The 12,785-nt window shown below is 32.0% G+C and overlaps 1 protein-coding gene and 1 long non-coding RNA gene across 3 annotated transcripts in view; one reads left to right on the forward strand and one right to left on the reverse strand.

The window, feature by feature from the left end:
- Positions 1–12,785, reverse strand: part of LOC136826861 (Y+L amino acid transporter 2-like) — a 334,102-nt gene that overhangs the window by 270,502 nt on the left and 50,815 nt on the right. The gene's annotated exons all lie outside the window — the stretch shown is intronic.
- Positions 10,367–11,712, forward strand: LOC136826486 (uncharacterized). The gene is made up of 2 exons (XR_010849629.1): positions 10,367–10,581; positions 11,115–11,712. It is a non-coding gene; the product is annotated as an uncharacterized lncRNA (long non-coding RNA).

Here is a 12,785-nt window from a genome sequence, read left to right on the forward strand (position 1 = left end):
AATGCAAATACGTGAAAATATATATTTACGGTATATATATATATATAATATTCATATATATATATATATCAATATATATATATATATATATATATATAAATATATATATATATATATATATATATATAATACTATTGTTATATTTATATATATATAATATATATATATATATATAAATGTATATATATATATATATATATATATAAATATAATATATATATATATATATATATATATATATATATATATATATATATATATATATATAAAGAACAGAGAAAGAGAGAGAGAGAGAGAGATAGAGAGAGAATACCAAAGCAGGATATGTTATATAAACAGGGCGTGAGTATAATCAACTGAAATCATTGAAGGAATGATGATCAAAGCAGAAGTGTCGTGACTACATAGCCAAACATTGGCGTGGCATTGACCAAGATTAATCAACAGCGCAATTGTTAAAAAATGCCATAAACACCTCACCTGTGAAGCTTGCCTTGCAACTCTAGCCGGAAATCTTAGATTTCCGGTGACATAAGGAGGGGTTAATTCGTCTAATTACACCTAGAGGAAGTCCTTAGATAAGTCTTCAACAAATTAGACTTCTACCAAGGGGCTGGACAGAAGCTGTTGCCCGCCTGTTTTAGGAGGGGCATTCCATTTTTAAAATCCTTCAAAAGGGAAGGAAGAGAAGCAGAGAACAGCTGAGATAGAAGCAGAGAGAAGGAGTCTTAGAAGAGTGAGGTCGTAGGCCTCACCAGATGTGGGTTGGTAACCAGGTTCAAGAAAGCAAGGCTCACACTTTAACTCACACTTTGACTCATATGTCGATTCACTTAACTTGTAAATAATTACTGTATATTTTACTAAGTGTTAATGAAGTAAGAAAGCTGCACTGTCTTTCTAAAACCTCCTGAGACTCAACACTACTACAATAACAAAACCAGGAACGATAAAGCAACTAAAAGAAATAATAAACTTCTTTACATGGGCAATGAATAAAAACATAACAGAAGGTGGTAAAGAAACATAGCAAAATAACTAATCATCACATAAAAAGGCCACAAATCAGAAAAGCATAACATAAATGGTGGCAGCAGTGGGATCGAAGAAGACGTAAAAGTGCAGTGTCAACGAACGAACAGTTAGCAACACACGCAAGAATTTAAAAACAGGTGACGAAGTGAATCATAACAAATTGACAAGCATCCCGCTACAAATGTCAATGACTAAAACAGAATGAAGTGAATCATAATGACGGCAAATGTCAACAGTTGAAACATTCTAAGTGAAATAATATTTATAAACATTACTGCTTAGAAAACCCACAACTAAGAAACATTATTGAACACCGAGAAACAACGCAAACAACGAGTGAACACGAGAATACAACGGAAGCATCCAATGAAGCAGCAACAGCAGTAGCGTGTGTTTTGGTGACTTTCGAAACACACCCAAATAGATTTTACAATCTCTTAAAAACGGATGTGTGCATTTCACATGTACGTACATTCCCGTTAAAAATAAACATTACTGTGAATTCTAAGAAGCAGACGAAATCCCTGAAGGTTGGCAAAGCAGGAAAAAGACGATTTTATTCCAGACCAGCAGGATATGACACATCTACAATGATCGAAAACAACACCTTTGTGTTGATCGCAGAAAGGAAAAGTGATAACAAGCAACACAACTGAACTAAGTAAGTCGTGACTGGAAAGTTATTTTTAATTCTCTCTCTCAGTGAGTGTATGTTTTTTAAGTCCTCTCTCTCACTGAGTGTATGAAAAATTTCATGAAATTATCTCTCTCAGAAAGTTTATAATTCTCTCTCATAAAATATATAAAACTTTTATGGTTCTCTAAAAATTTTTTTTTAACTTGTGATTTTTTTTTGATGTTTGATAGATAGGAATTTTTTATAACATAACATGCTTTTGATGATGTATTTTTGAATACTGTTGTGCATTTGTGTGTAAATTTTCTTAGGATTTATAGAATATAGTTGTAATGCAGGAGTCGTTTGACGCATTGAAGAATGCAATTAGAAATAGACATTACCAATTCAGACCAACAACAGTTAGACAAAGTTGAATTTCAGTGCCAAGTTCATGAATATCATTAACTCAAGAAGTACTAACACAAGTAGCAATAATAATAATAATAATAATAACAATATTAACATATTTCAATTTAGAACAATGGCGCAAGCAGCGATCATTATGCAAGCCACACGATTCTGTGGAGTTGAAAGTTCAAATTCTGACAAAAATAGGTTAGAATCATATTCTGTGGACCAGTGGCTAGCAGACACAGACAGTCGTATATCTACAGGGAGAATAACAGATGAAAGAGCATAAATTAATGAATACCTTGCTTCTCATTAGTTCAGAAAGTGGTGATGCAAATAGAACTTTGAATTCAGTTAGATTCAACAATATAACGACATATACTGAATTTAAAAGAATTTGTTTATCAATCTGGGAACCAGTAAGTCAGAGTGATGCATTATATAATATTAATAAATTCCTTACCCAGCATTATGATGGAGAATCCATAGCAAATCTTCACACAGATGTTGAAGAATCAACACACAAAGTAACTGAAGACTTAAGAAAAACAAACATCACCATAGGAGACAAGAATGCTTTTGGTGATGAAGAAAATGATTTAGTCAGTTTGAGATATGTTTTAAATTACTTGTCATTTGGAACGATATACAACGCTCTTGGAGAAAAGGAAAAGAAAGCTTTCAAGAAAGTTCAAATTGATGCTAAAAGTGATGATAGCCTTACAGCTTTAATATCAATGAGGAAAGAAATCCAGAAGAAAGAGATAGATTTTTCTAAGGAATTTGTAGGGGTAACAGAAACACAAAATGAAAGGAAAGGCAGAAATACCCATGATTCATATAAAAGAAATAACAAGTATAATGATAATTCCAGACAAGTAGGGAATGGACAAATTTTCTTTCAAAGGAAATATGCACAAAGTACTAGGAAAAAGAGGAGTCCAAACCAGAAAGGAAGACAGAATGAATCGAGAAATGGACCATTCCTCGATCCACACATAAGATATCATAATGGTCAATATTCAAAAACAAATGATTCAAACCCAGAGAATAATTCAGCTCAAGGAGCTAGACCAAAATAACATGTGAAAAGTGCGAGTATACCAATCTTTCCACTAATGAATGCAGAAAGCCTAGAATCTGTGCAGTTTCCAAAAAGATCGGACATTTAACTCAAAACTGTTGGTTCAATAATAAGGAAGCCAACATAGAGGTTATAGAGATAAGTAACAGTCGCCCAAATATAAATAAATCATCCAGTCAGTGACAATTAACCCCTTTACAGAAAAAAGAAAGTAATTCCCTTCAAGGCGATGAAAAAGAAAAAGGAGAAAAAGTTGCAATGGGAAATGAAGGTTCATCCGCATTTTCCTATTTACATAGCAAAGAAGTAATATTTTCCATGAAAGAAAAAGGAATAAATAGAAAGGATCTGCCTATTGTAAAAATTCCAATAAATTGAAAGACTTGTACAGTACTCATTGATTCAGGTAGTACTGTAAATATAATTGATAAAATCACTTTAACAAGATATTTAGGCATTGCAGAAACTAAGATTCAGGGTCAAAATAGAGTAATAAAAGGAATAGCAGGGAAACATTAAAAGTCTGTCACATAAATTTATTGAAAGTTTTCTAGTTTTAGAAGAAGGATTTTTTCCCACACAAGTATTGTTCTCATTTAATTTAATGAGGAGATGTGGAATTATTTGATAGTAGTGAAGGAAAGATTAGCCTGAAGCAGGATAATCAGAAGAGTGTATGTCTTACGCTTGACGAAGAAAAGTTTCACCCAAATCTGATCAATTTGTCTGAGACAGTTTCGACAAGCGAGACAGACATACAGGAAAAGCAGATAAGTAACCAAAACAAGCAAGATAAAATAGAAACAGATAACAAAGAAAAATTCCCACTATTTCAGAATTGTTGAGATGTGAACATACAGATGATATATACTCAAGTATGAATAATTACTCAGATATAAATAATTGTGATGACCAAAAGACTGAATCTAACGAAAATCAAGGCGCCTATACCTATAATTGCAGCAATGTATTAATAAGTTGTGAAAGTGAAGGGAAAATATTAAATGAAGTATTCCTCTTAGATAAAATAAATAAATCAGATATAAATAGTATAACAGAAGAAACCACTGGAGATGCAGAACTTTGCTATTTTTCAGACATAGAAGAAGAAAAAATATGTTGTGTTAGCACAGCTGATGATAATAAAGTACAATTTGTACTCAACAGAGCAGTACCTTTGTATCTAAAATGTTTAACAAAATATATTTGAGATCAAAAGAGAATGTAAAAGATAAGGATGTTCTTAATTATTGAATGAAGAATGGCCAGATATTGTCAGAAGGGATAATTCACTTGTCCACATGAATAGTGATAACTGCAAAGTTTATGTCCAAAACTATTCAGATAACAGACTAACACCATACGCAGATATTGTCTTTTGCATAGGAATTCCTATTAACAATCCTTTACTAACAGTAGAAGAAAAAGCATTTTTCTGTATAAATGGCCAAAACTCTCAAATAAATCCAGAAGTAAATAAAACAGGTTTTCCAGAAAATAGACACAAGTTAATTCAGGTGTTAGAGAAGTACAGAAATGTAATAGCTATAGAAGGAGATAAACTAGAAAGAACAAATGTTCTACAACATAGAATTTTGTTAGGTGATGGAGCCAAGCCATTTTTTATTCCTAATTACAGATTACCAATAAGCCAGAGACCCATAGTTGACAACTTGATAGAGGAAATGAAAAGAGATGGAGTAGGAATTCCTTCTAAATCTCCATATAATTCCCCATTGTTACTTATTCCAAAGAAAGATGGTAGTTGGAGACTTGTAATAGATTACAGGAAGTTCAATTCCAACACAATTCCAGATAGAATGCCGATGCCAGTAATCCAAGATATGTTAGCTCAATTAGGTGGGGCCAAAATATTTTCATCCTTAGATTTGCTTAGTGGATATTGCCAAGTACCTCTAGATGAAGAATCGAAACAATTCACAGCCTTCAGCACACATAAAGAACATTTACAGTTTGAAGTAATGCCATTTGGACTAACATCAGTCCCATTAACATTTGTCAGATTAATGTTACAAATTTTATGAGATATAGAAAATGTTGCACATATACTTGGACAATGTAATAATTTTTAGCAAAGACTTAGAAAATCACCTCAGAACATTAGAAATGGCCCTAGAGGGATTAAGAATTGCAGGACTAAAAATAAAATGAAAGAAATGTCAATTCCTGATGAAATCCTTAGAATACTTGGGTCATGTAATTAGTGAAGATGGACTGCGCATGCAGGCAGGTAAAATAAAGGCAATAACTGATTACCAAGCTCCCACTAATTTGAAAGCATTAAAAGGTTTCCTAGGTATGGTAGGTAATTATAGACCTTTTATAAAGGATTTTGCGACTATAGCCAAACCTTTGACAGAATTAACCAAGAAGGATATTAATTATGAATGGAAGTATGAACAAGAAACAACCTTTCAAGCACTAAAGAGCAAAATGACCAGGAACCCTGTTTTAGTATACCCAGATTTTTCCAGACTTTTACTTAGCTTGTGATGCCTCAAGTACAGGGCTAGGAGCTGTATTGTTACAAAAGGCCAAAACTAGAATGAGGGCAGTATGTTATGCTAGTAGAGTTTTAAATCCAGCAGAAAGAAAGTATAATACCACAGAAAGAGGTTGTTTAGCTTTATATTGAGGTCTAAAGAAATTTAGACACATACTTTTAGGTCATAAGGTTAATGTGCTTACTTATCACAAACCCATTTGTAACTTATTTAAAAAAATAGCCTTTACCAAACAACGTGAAGTTCAATAGATGGTTCATTAGTGTATTAGAATTTGCCCCAGAATTCAGATATATCCCAGGGAAATTTAACACCTTGGCAGATGCATTTTCCAGATCGCAAGAAGAAACAGAAAAATGTATTACCACTAATACCTTTTTTTTAGTTGTCAAGTAGTAGATTTAGATCTAGAAAGAGTAAAAATACAACAAGAAAATGATGCAGTAATCAGACAAATAGTAGGACAGTTAATACTAGATGAAAAAAATTGATTTTCAATTAATAAATGGATTGTTGTATAAAAAGCCAACAGAGAAGAATGGTTGTTCTCGTCTATACATCCCAAAAACGCTAATCTGAGAAGTTTTAGAACAAACACACTCATATAAGTTAGCAGCACATCCAGGAATTAAAAAGACAAGCAGAATCATAACCAGAAATTATTTTTGGCCACATTGTAGTGAAGATGCCAAAAACTTTGTACAAAACTGTATGGTTTGTAATCAACATAAAGGTAACGTAAACCTTAAAGCTCCACTTGAAAAATATCCATCAGAATTAAATCCATTTCCAGTAGTAACCATGGACTTTTTAGGTCCATTTCCAAGGACTATTAGAGGAAATAGGCAAATATTAATCTTCTTAGACTATCTAACTAGATATGTAGAAATCGTACCAGTAAGAAACAGAGATGCAGCCAGAAAAGCAGAAACTCTTAAATCTAGAATTATCACAAGACATTCATGTCCACAAGTTCTTCTGTCTGATAATGCTGCTGAATTAAGTAGTGATCTTTTAAAGAAATGATGTGAATTTTATGAAATAAAAAAGTGACAAATAACCGCTTATAAACCGAGTTCTAATGGAGCAGTAGAACGAACTACAGTAATCGTAAAATAAAGGATATCCTGAAAGCTTTAGTGAGCCCACGGACAGAAGATTGGGACTTAGCAATAGAAGACGTACAGTTCATATTGAATAATACTGTAAATGAGACAACAGGAGAATCCCCACATTATTTGCTATATGGTTATAAGAAAGGAATGCCTGACACATTATTAGATGATGCAACACCACCCAGACATACTTATAACTATGATGACTATGTTGCATGGAAGAACAGAAGTACTTAAGAGACAATCATGAAAACAAGGGAAAAATTAAAAGAGGTTCATAACACTCATGCCAAATATTATAATAAAGGTACCATTAAACCAGGCATTAAAGTTGGTACTCAAATTTATTTACAAAATCATGTTCTAGAGGGGCCAAATGTAAAGGTATCTCCCAAGTTCACTGGACCATATAGAGTTGTAGAAGTATTAAAATTAAACAAATAGAGTAATTAATGAAAGTGTTCTAAAGGAAAAAGTAGTACACTGGAATCATATAAAAGTAGTAAAAACAGATCCATGATCCACTGAAGTTATAGATAGCATAAGACATGAAAATGCTGTAGAGAATGTTGTAAACAAAAGATATAATCTACGAAACAGACAGAGTTAAATATGTATGTAAGCCTATGTATATGTATATTGGTGTTAGACTGAAAATATCATAAATATAATGTGTAGTGAAACCTATATATATATACAGAAGAAAATGTAGAACATGAAAAAGAAAGAATAGACAAAATCAAAATGAAGAACAAATAGAAAAACTGAAAAATTTTGTAAATAGGGTAAATAAAAATATAACACATGAACTGAATAAGTTGGAAAACAAACAGTTTTTAAATACATTTGCTCTAGAAAGCGAAGTGATGTTACAGGAACATAAAAACATTAAATGCCATTTTGCTTGCTTATAAAGGTATTCTGAGCCCAACACTAATCACTCCTAAAGAATTTGAAGAAATTATTAGGGTTTGCATCATGGAAAAACACTTTCAACCAATTGTAGAAGATGTATTCATGCACTATAATTTAATAAGTGCCAAAATGTTTTATGATAAAATTATTTTGATTGTACCTTTCAATACTAGGATCACAAACACATTAATCACTGTGTATCCATTTCCTATGTTAATTAACAATCAAGCAATCATTCAAAAGGGAACAATCAATCATTTTGCATTAGAAGAACACGTTCTACTATTGTCATTCTTCACAGAGAAACAATTTAATGAATGTATTCTGTTAAAAGAACAAGAATATACTGTATATGTAATTTTGATAACCTTTATAAGAGTACTAATGCTTATCCCTGTATTCAAGAAATTGTGTTAAACCAAGAAAAAGATGTATGTACCACAAATAATGAGAAAACATTTGAAGCATTTATAATTGATCAAGAAATCTTTGCATTTTCAATAAATACTGTTGTAGCTAAAATGAAATGTCACAACATTAGCACAGAAATAAGGTTTAAAAATGTTAAATCTTTTACGACATCATGTCAGTTAGTGACAGCAAACCAATTATATTATGAACCTCATCTTTTCACAACATATAACTTCAGCAAACATGTGCCATATAAGAATTACTCATATAAAATAAATGAATTTAAGTTGTCTCAGTTAGAATTAAAGAAGCTTGAAAATCTGAACTATGTTGACGAATATTTCTACTATAAAGAAGCTATCTCCCCAATTTTACCATTTGTAAATCTGATGGTAATACTGATTACTGTTGTTTTGTTATCATAATAGTGAGAAATCTTATTTTCAGAAAAATACAAGGGATATTGAAAGAACTTAATAATGAAAATAAGTAAAATTTGATGATAACATTAATTGTTACATAAACATATGATTTGATATGTTTAATGTTTATATGTTTATTGTCCATGTATTCCTTTAGTATTTGATGGTTTAATAATATTTGATGTTTTAATATAATTATTTTTTTTAAATGTTTAGATGGAACTTATATCTTTTACTCAACAGTTGGAGAAACAATTTTTATTGTACTGCAGTATGTTTTGAATCCATTTTATTTGTATCCATTTTCTTATGTTTAATTAAACACTGAAGACAGTGTTTGGTAGGTGACCGAGTGATGTAATGATTTAGTGATATATGAATAATGTAAATATAACAGAAAGAAAAAGAACTGATAAGAGAACCAGAGATAGATTGATGAATAGTAAAGAGAGAGAGAGAGAGAGAGAGAGAGAGAGAGAGAGAGAGAGAAACGAGACTTAGAAAGAGATTGGAATAAAATGGACAGAGAGAGAGAGAGAGAGAAAGTGAATAGCAAAACAGGAAATGTTATATAAACAGGGCGCGAGTATAATCTACTGAAATTGTTGAAGGAATGACGATCGAAGCAGAAGTGTTGTGACTATGTAGCCAAACATTGGCGCGGCATTGGCAAAGGTTAATCAACAGCGCAATCGTTAAAAAATGCCATAAACGCCTCACCTGTGAAGCTTACCTTGCAACTCTAGCCGGAAATCTTAGATTTCCGGTGACATAATTAGTCCCACCTACTAAGGAGGGGTTAATTCATCTAATTACACCCAGAGGAAGTCCTTAGATAAGTCTTCAACCAATTAGACGTCTACCAAGGGGCTGGACAGAAGCTGTTGCCCACCTATTTTAGGAAGGGCATTCCATTTTAAAAATCCTTCAAAAGGGAAGGAAGAGAAGCAGAGAAGCAGGGAACAGCTGAGATAGAAGCAGAGAGGAGTCTTAGAAGAGTGAGGTCATAGGCCTCACCAGATGTGGGTAGGTAACCAGGATCAAGAAACAAGGCTCACACTTTAACTCATACTTTGACTCATACGTCGATTCACTTAACTTGTAAATAATTACTGTATATTTTGCTAAGTGTTAATGAAATAAGAAAGCTGCACTGTGTCTTTCTAAAGAATCCTGAGACTCGAATGCTACTACAATAACAAAGCCAGAAACGATAAAGCAACTAAGGAAATAATAAACTTCTTTACATGGGCAACGAATAAAAATATAACAGAAGGTGGTAAAGAAACATAACAAAAAGAACTAATCATCACACAAAAGGTAACAAATCAGAAAAGCATAACATATATATATATATATATATATATATATATATATATATATATATATATATATATATATATATATATATATATATATATATATATATATATATATATATATATATATATATATATATATATATATATATATATATATATATATATATATATATATATATATATATGTGTGTGTGTGTGTGTGTGTGTGTGTGTGTGTGTGTGTGCATTATATTGTAACAAATGTCGGGCATTCTGCCCACTTACAAACTGAAGGATTCACATTTTAAAGGAACAAATCATTATAACCTGTGGAAGGGATGTTTCAGGGTGCAAGGTTCCATTCTGTTTGTTCCCCATGTCTCAGGGGAGAGCACCTGCTTCCTGTCTTTCTCGAAATCCTTGCGTTGCTGTCTCTGCTGGGCGAATTCTTTGTATTTCCCAGGCCGTACCAGGGATATAAATAGCTAGAAGGCATCCGGTCGGCCATGGAGGATAGACCCGTGGAGAGAGAAAAGGAGCTGTTTTGAAAACAAGAAGTCAGTCACTCTCGAGCTTTCATCATAGTAAGAACTCTGAAAAAGCCTTCCCAGGGGCTGATCCAAGGGGCGGTCCGCTCTCCATTGATGTCCTTGAAATGAAGCAATCATTGATGCTTCCTGTCCACAGATGATGTATGAAGGACGATCCACTCATGTTGTGAAGCAATTCCTACATCGCAAAAGGTATTGACTCGTTTTTAGCATATGTTAATACTAAACATAATAACATTAAGTTTACTGTAGAAAAAGAGGTGAATAATCAGTTGCCTTTCCTAGACGTTCTTGTTACTAGGGATAATGGATTTTTTAATACTTCTGCTTTTAGAAAGAAGACTTTTACTGGTTTAGGATCCAATTACTATAGTTCTTGTTTTTATGACTTTAAACTGAACTTTTTTTACTCTCCTCCACAGGACTTTTTTTATTACATCGAACTGGCAATCCTTCCATCAAGAAATTGGTTTCCTTTCTGAATGTTTTATGAATAATTGCTTCCCACAGAACTTGTTTTTTAAAAAGCTCCGCATGTTCCTTAACAAACAATTCATGAATATCGCCAAACCTTGTACAGTACCAAAATTAGCTTTTTATGCCAAATTTCCATTTTTACATGATTCTTTTCGACAAAGGTTCGCACAAATTGTTCATAAACATTATGGTGCCATTAATCTAAAATTAATTCCTAAAAATCCACTAACGATTGGTTCCTTTTTCAGATACAAAGATCGATTAAACCCTCTTTTGACCTCTAACGTGATATATAAGTATACTTGCCCTAAGTGTAACTCTGGGACATATGTCGGATCCACGAGGAGGTTGCTGAGGGTCAGAATCGACTCTCATCGGGGATTAAGTTTTCGGACTGGCTGTAGGCTCTCCAATCCCGAGCATTCAAGCATAAGAAACCATTCGAAAATTTGTAAAACATATATTGATAGAAACGATTTCTGTATCATAGGCCAAACAACTAATGCATGTGAACTGCCTATCCTGGAATCACTATTTATTAAACAACTAGTTCCCCAGTTAAATACCCAGACCTCCTCCACTCAGCTGTACCTGAGTTAACTTTTTTATGCATTCTCTCTTCTGCCTTCTTGGTATAAGGTTGGTTAGCGGTCTTTATTTTGCTTTTATGTCTGTTTTGTTTTTTCGTTTTTTTTTATCTTGTATTCTAACTGTGAAGTATTTTATGGATTTTATTGATTTTAAGAGCAATTTTTAAAGTAATTTTATTCATTATTTAACAGATTCCCTGATGATGTAATAAAGCTTTTTATTACGAAACGTTGGAAATAAAGAATTATGTTGAGATGAATACGTTTCCATGGTCCACCTCGCGCTAATATATATATATATATATATATATATATATATATATATATATATATATATATATATATATATATATATATATATATATATTGTCACGATGCATACCAAGTACCTGTTGTTACACAACTAATCTCAAAATTCAAAAATTTACCTCACTTCACCCAGATACCTGAACTCTCATAACAATAGGAATTATGACTGAGTACTCTAAAGGTAACAGTGACCCCTTAAAAAGCTCATTAATCACATGAAAAAATCAGACTAAGTTGATCAAGAATAGTGTGAGGTATCCACTATTAAACAAGAAATGTACTAGGATAAAAGGGCATCACTCCATCACACAACTTTAACTGTTTCCCTGGTCTTAATTCACTTTAGCAAAACTAAAAGAACAAAACATGTTTATCACTTTGTCCTATGCACACACAATTAATCCTATTCACTGGTGATCAATAAATGAAATACTGTTTTTCTAAAAATATTAAATACAAAAATTTATTTTTAAAATCAAAATTTTTATTGGAATTCACAATCTGAAAAATTTACTATTACTTGAAAATAACACAAAATTTAATTAATTCTTGAATTAAATTATGAAACAAAACTAATTCACAAAACTTTATCAGGAATTTAAATTAATCAAGCAAAATTTAAACTATCAGGAATCACTTAAGATTTGAAAAGAAAATCTTAATAAATGAAAATTAAATCAAGTATGCAATGTTAAATTACCAAGAAATATTTAAAACGCTACTTAAATAAATGTTACATCACAAACATAAAAAAAATGTGAAAATATGAAGAGTGCAAACACAAGAACACACACAATTCCACAATAATAATTTCCACTAAGGCAAAATTTCCCTAACTTATTCTACCATGGTATTAATAAGTAAAATTCATGTTACTTTACGTTTTAATAAGGTGCCGTTACACTTTTCCTACCCTCAGCTCTCAAAAAAGCTAAGACTAACACCAGTGACCACAATATTCTACGTTAATTAATAACTTCTCTCTTTTGAAGAAAGAGAGAGAGAGAGGGAATGAGAGAG

Source organism: Macrobrachium rosenbergii, chromosome 41 (assembly GCF_040412425.1).
Source record: "Macrobrachium rosenbergii isolate ZJJX-2024 chromosome 41, ASM4041242v1, whole genome shotgun sequence".
Lineage (NCBI taxonomy): Eukaryota > Metazoa > Arthropoda > Malacostraca > Decapoda > Palaemonidae > Macrobrachium > Macrobrachium rosenbergii.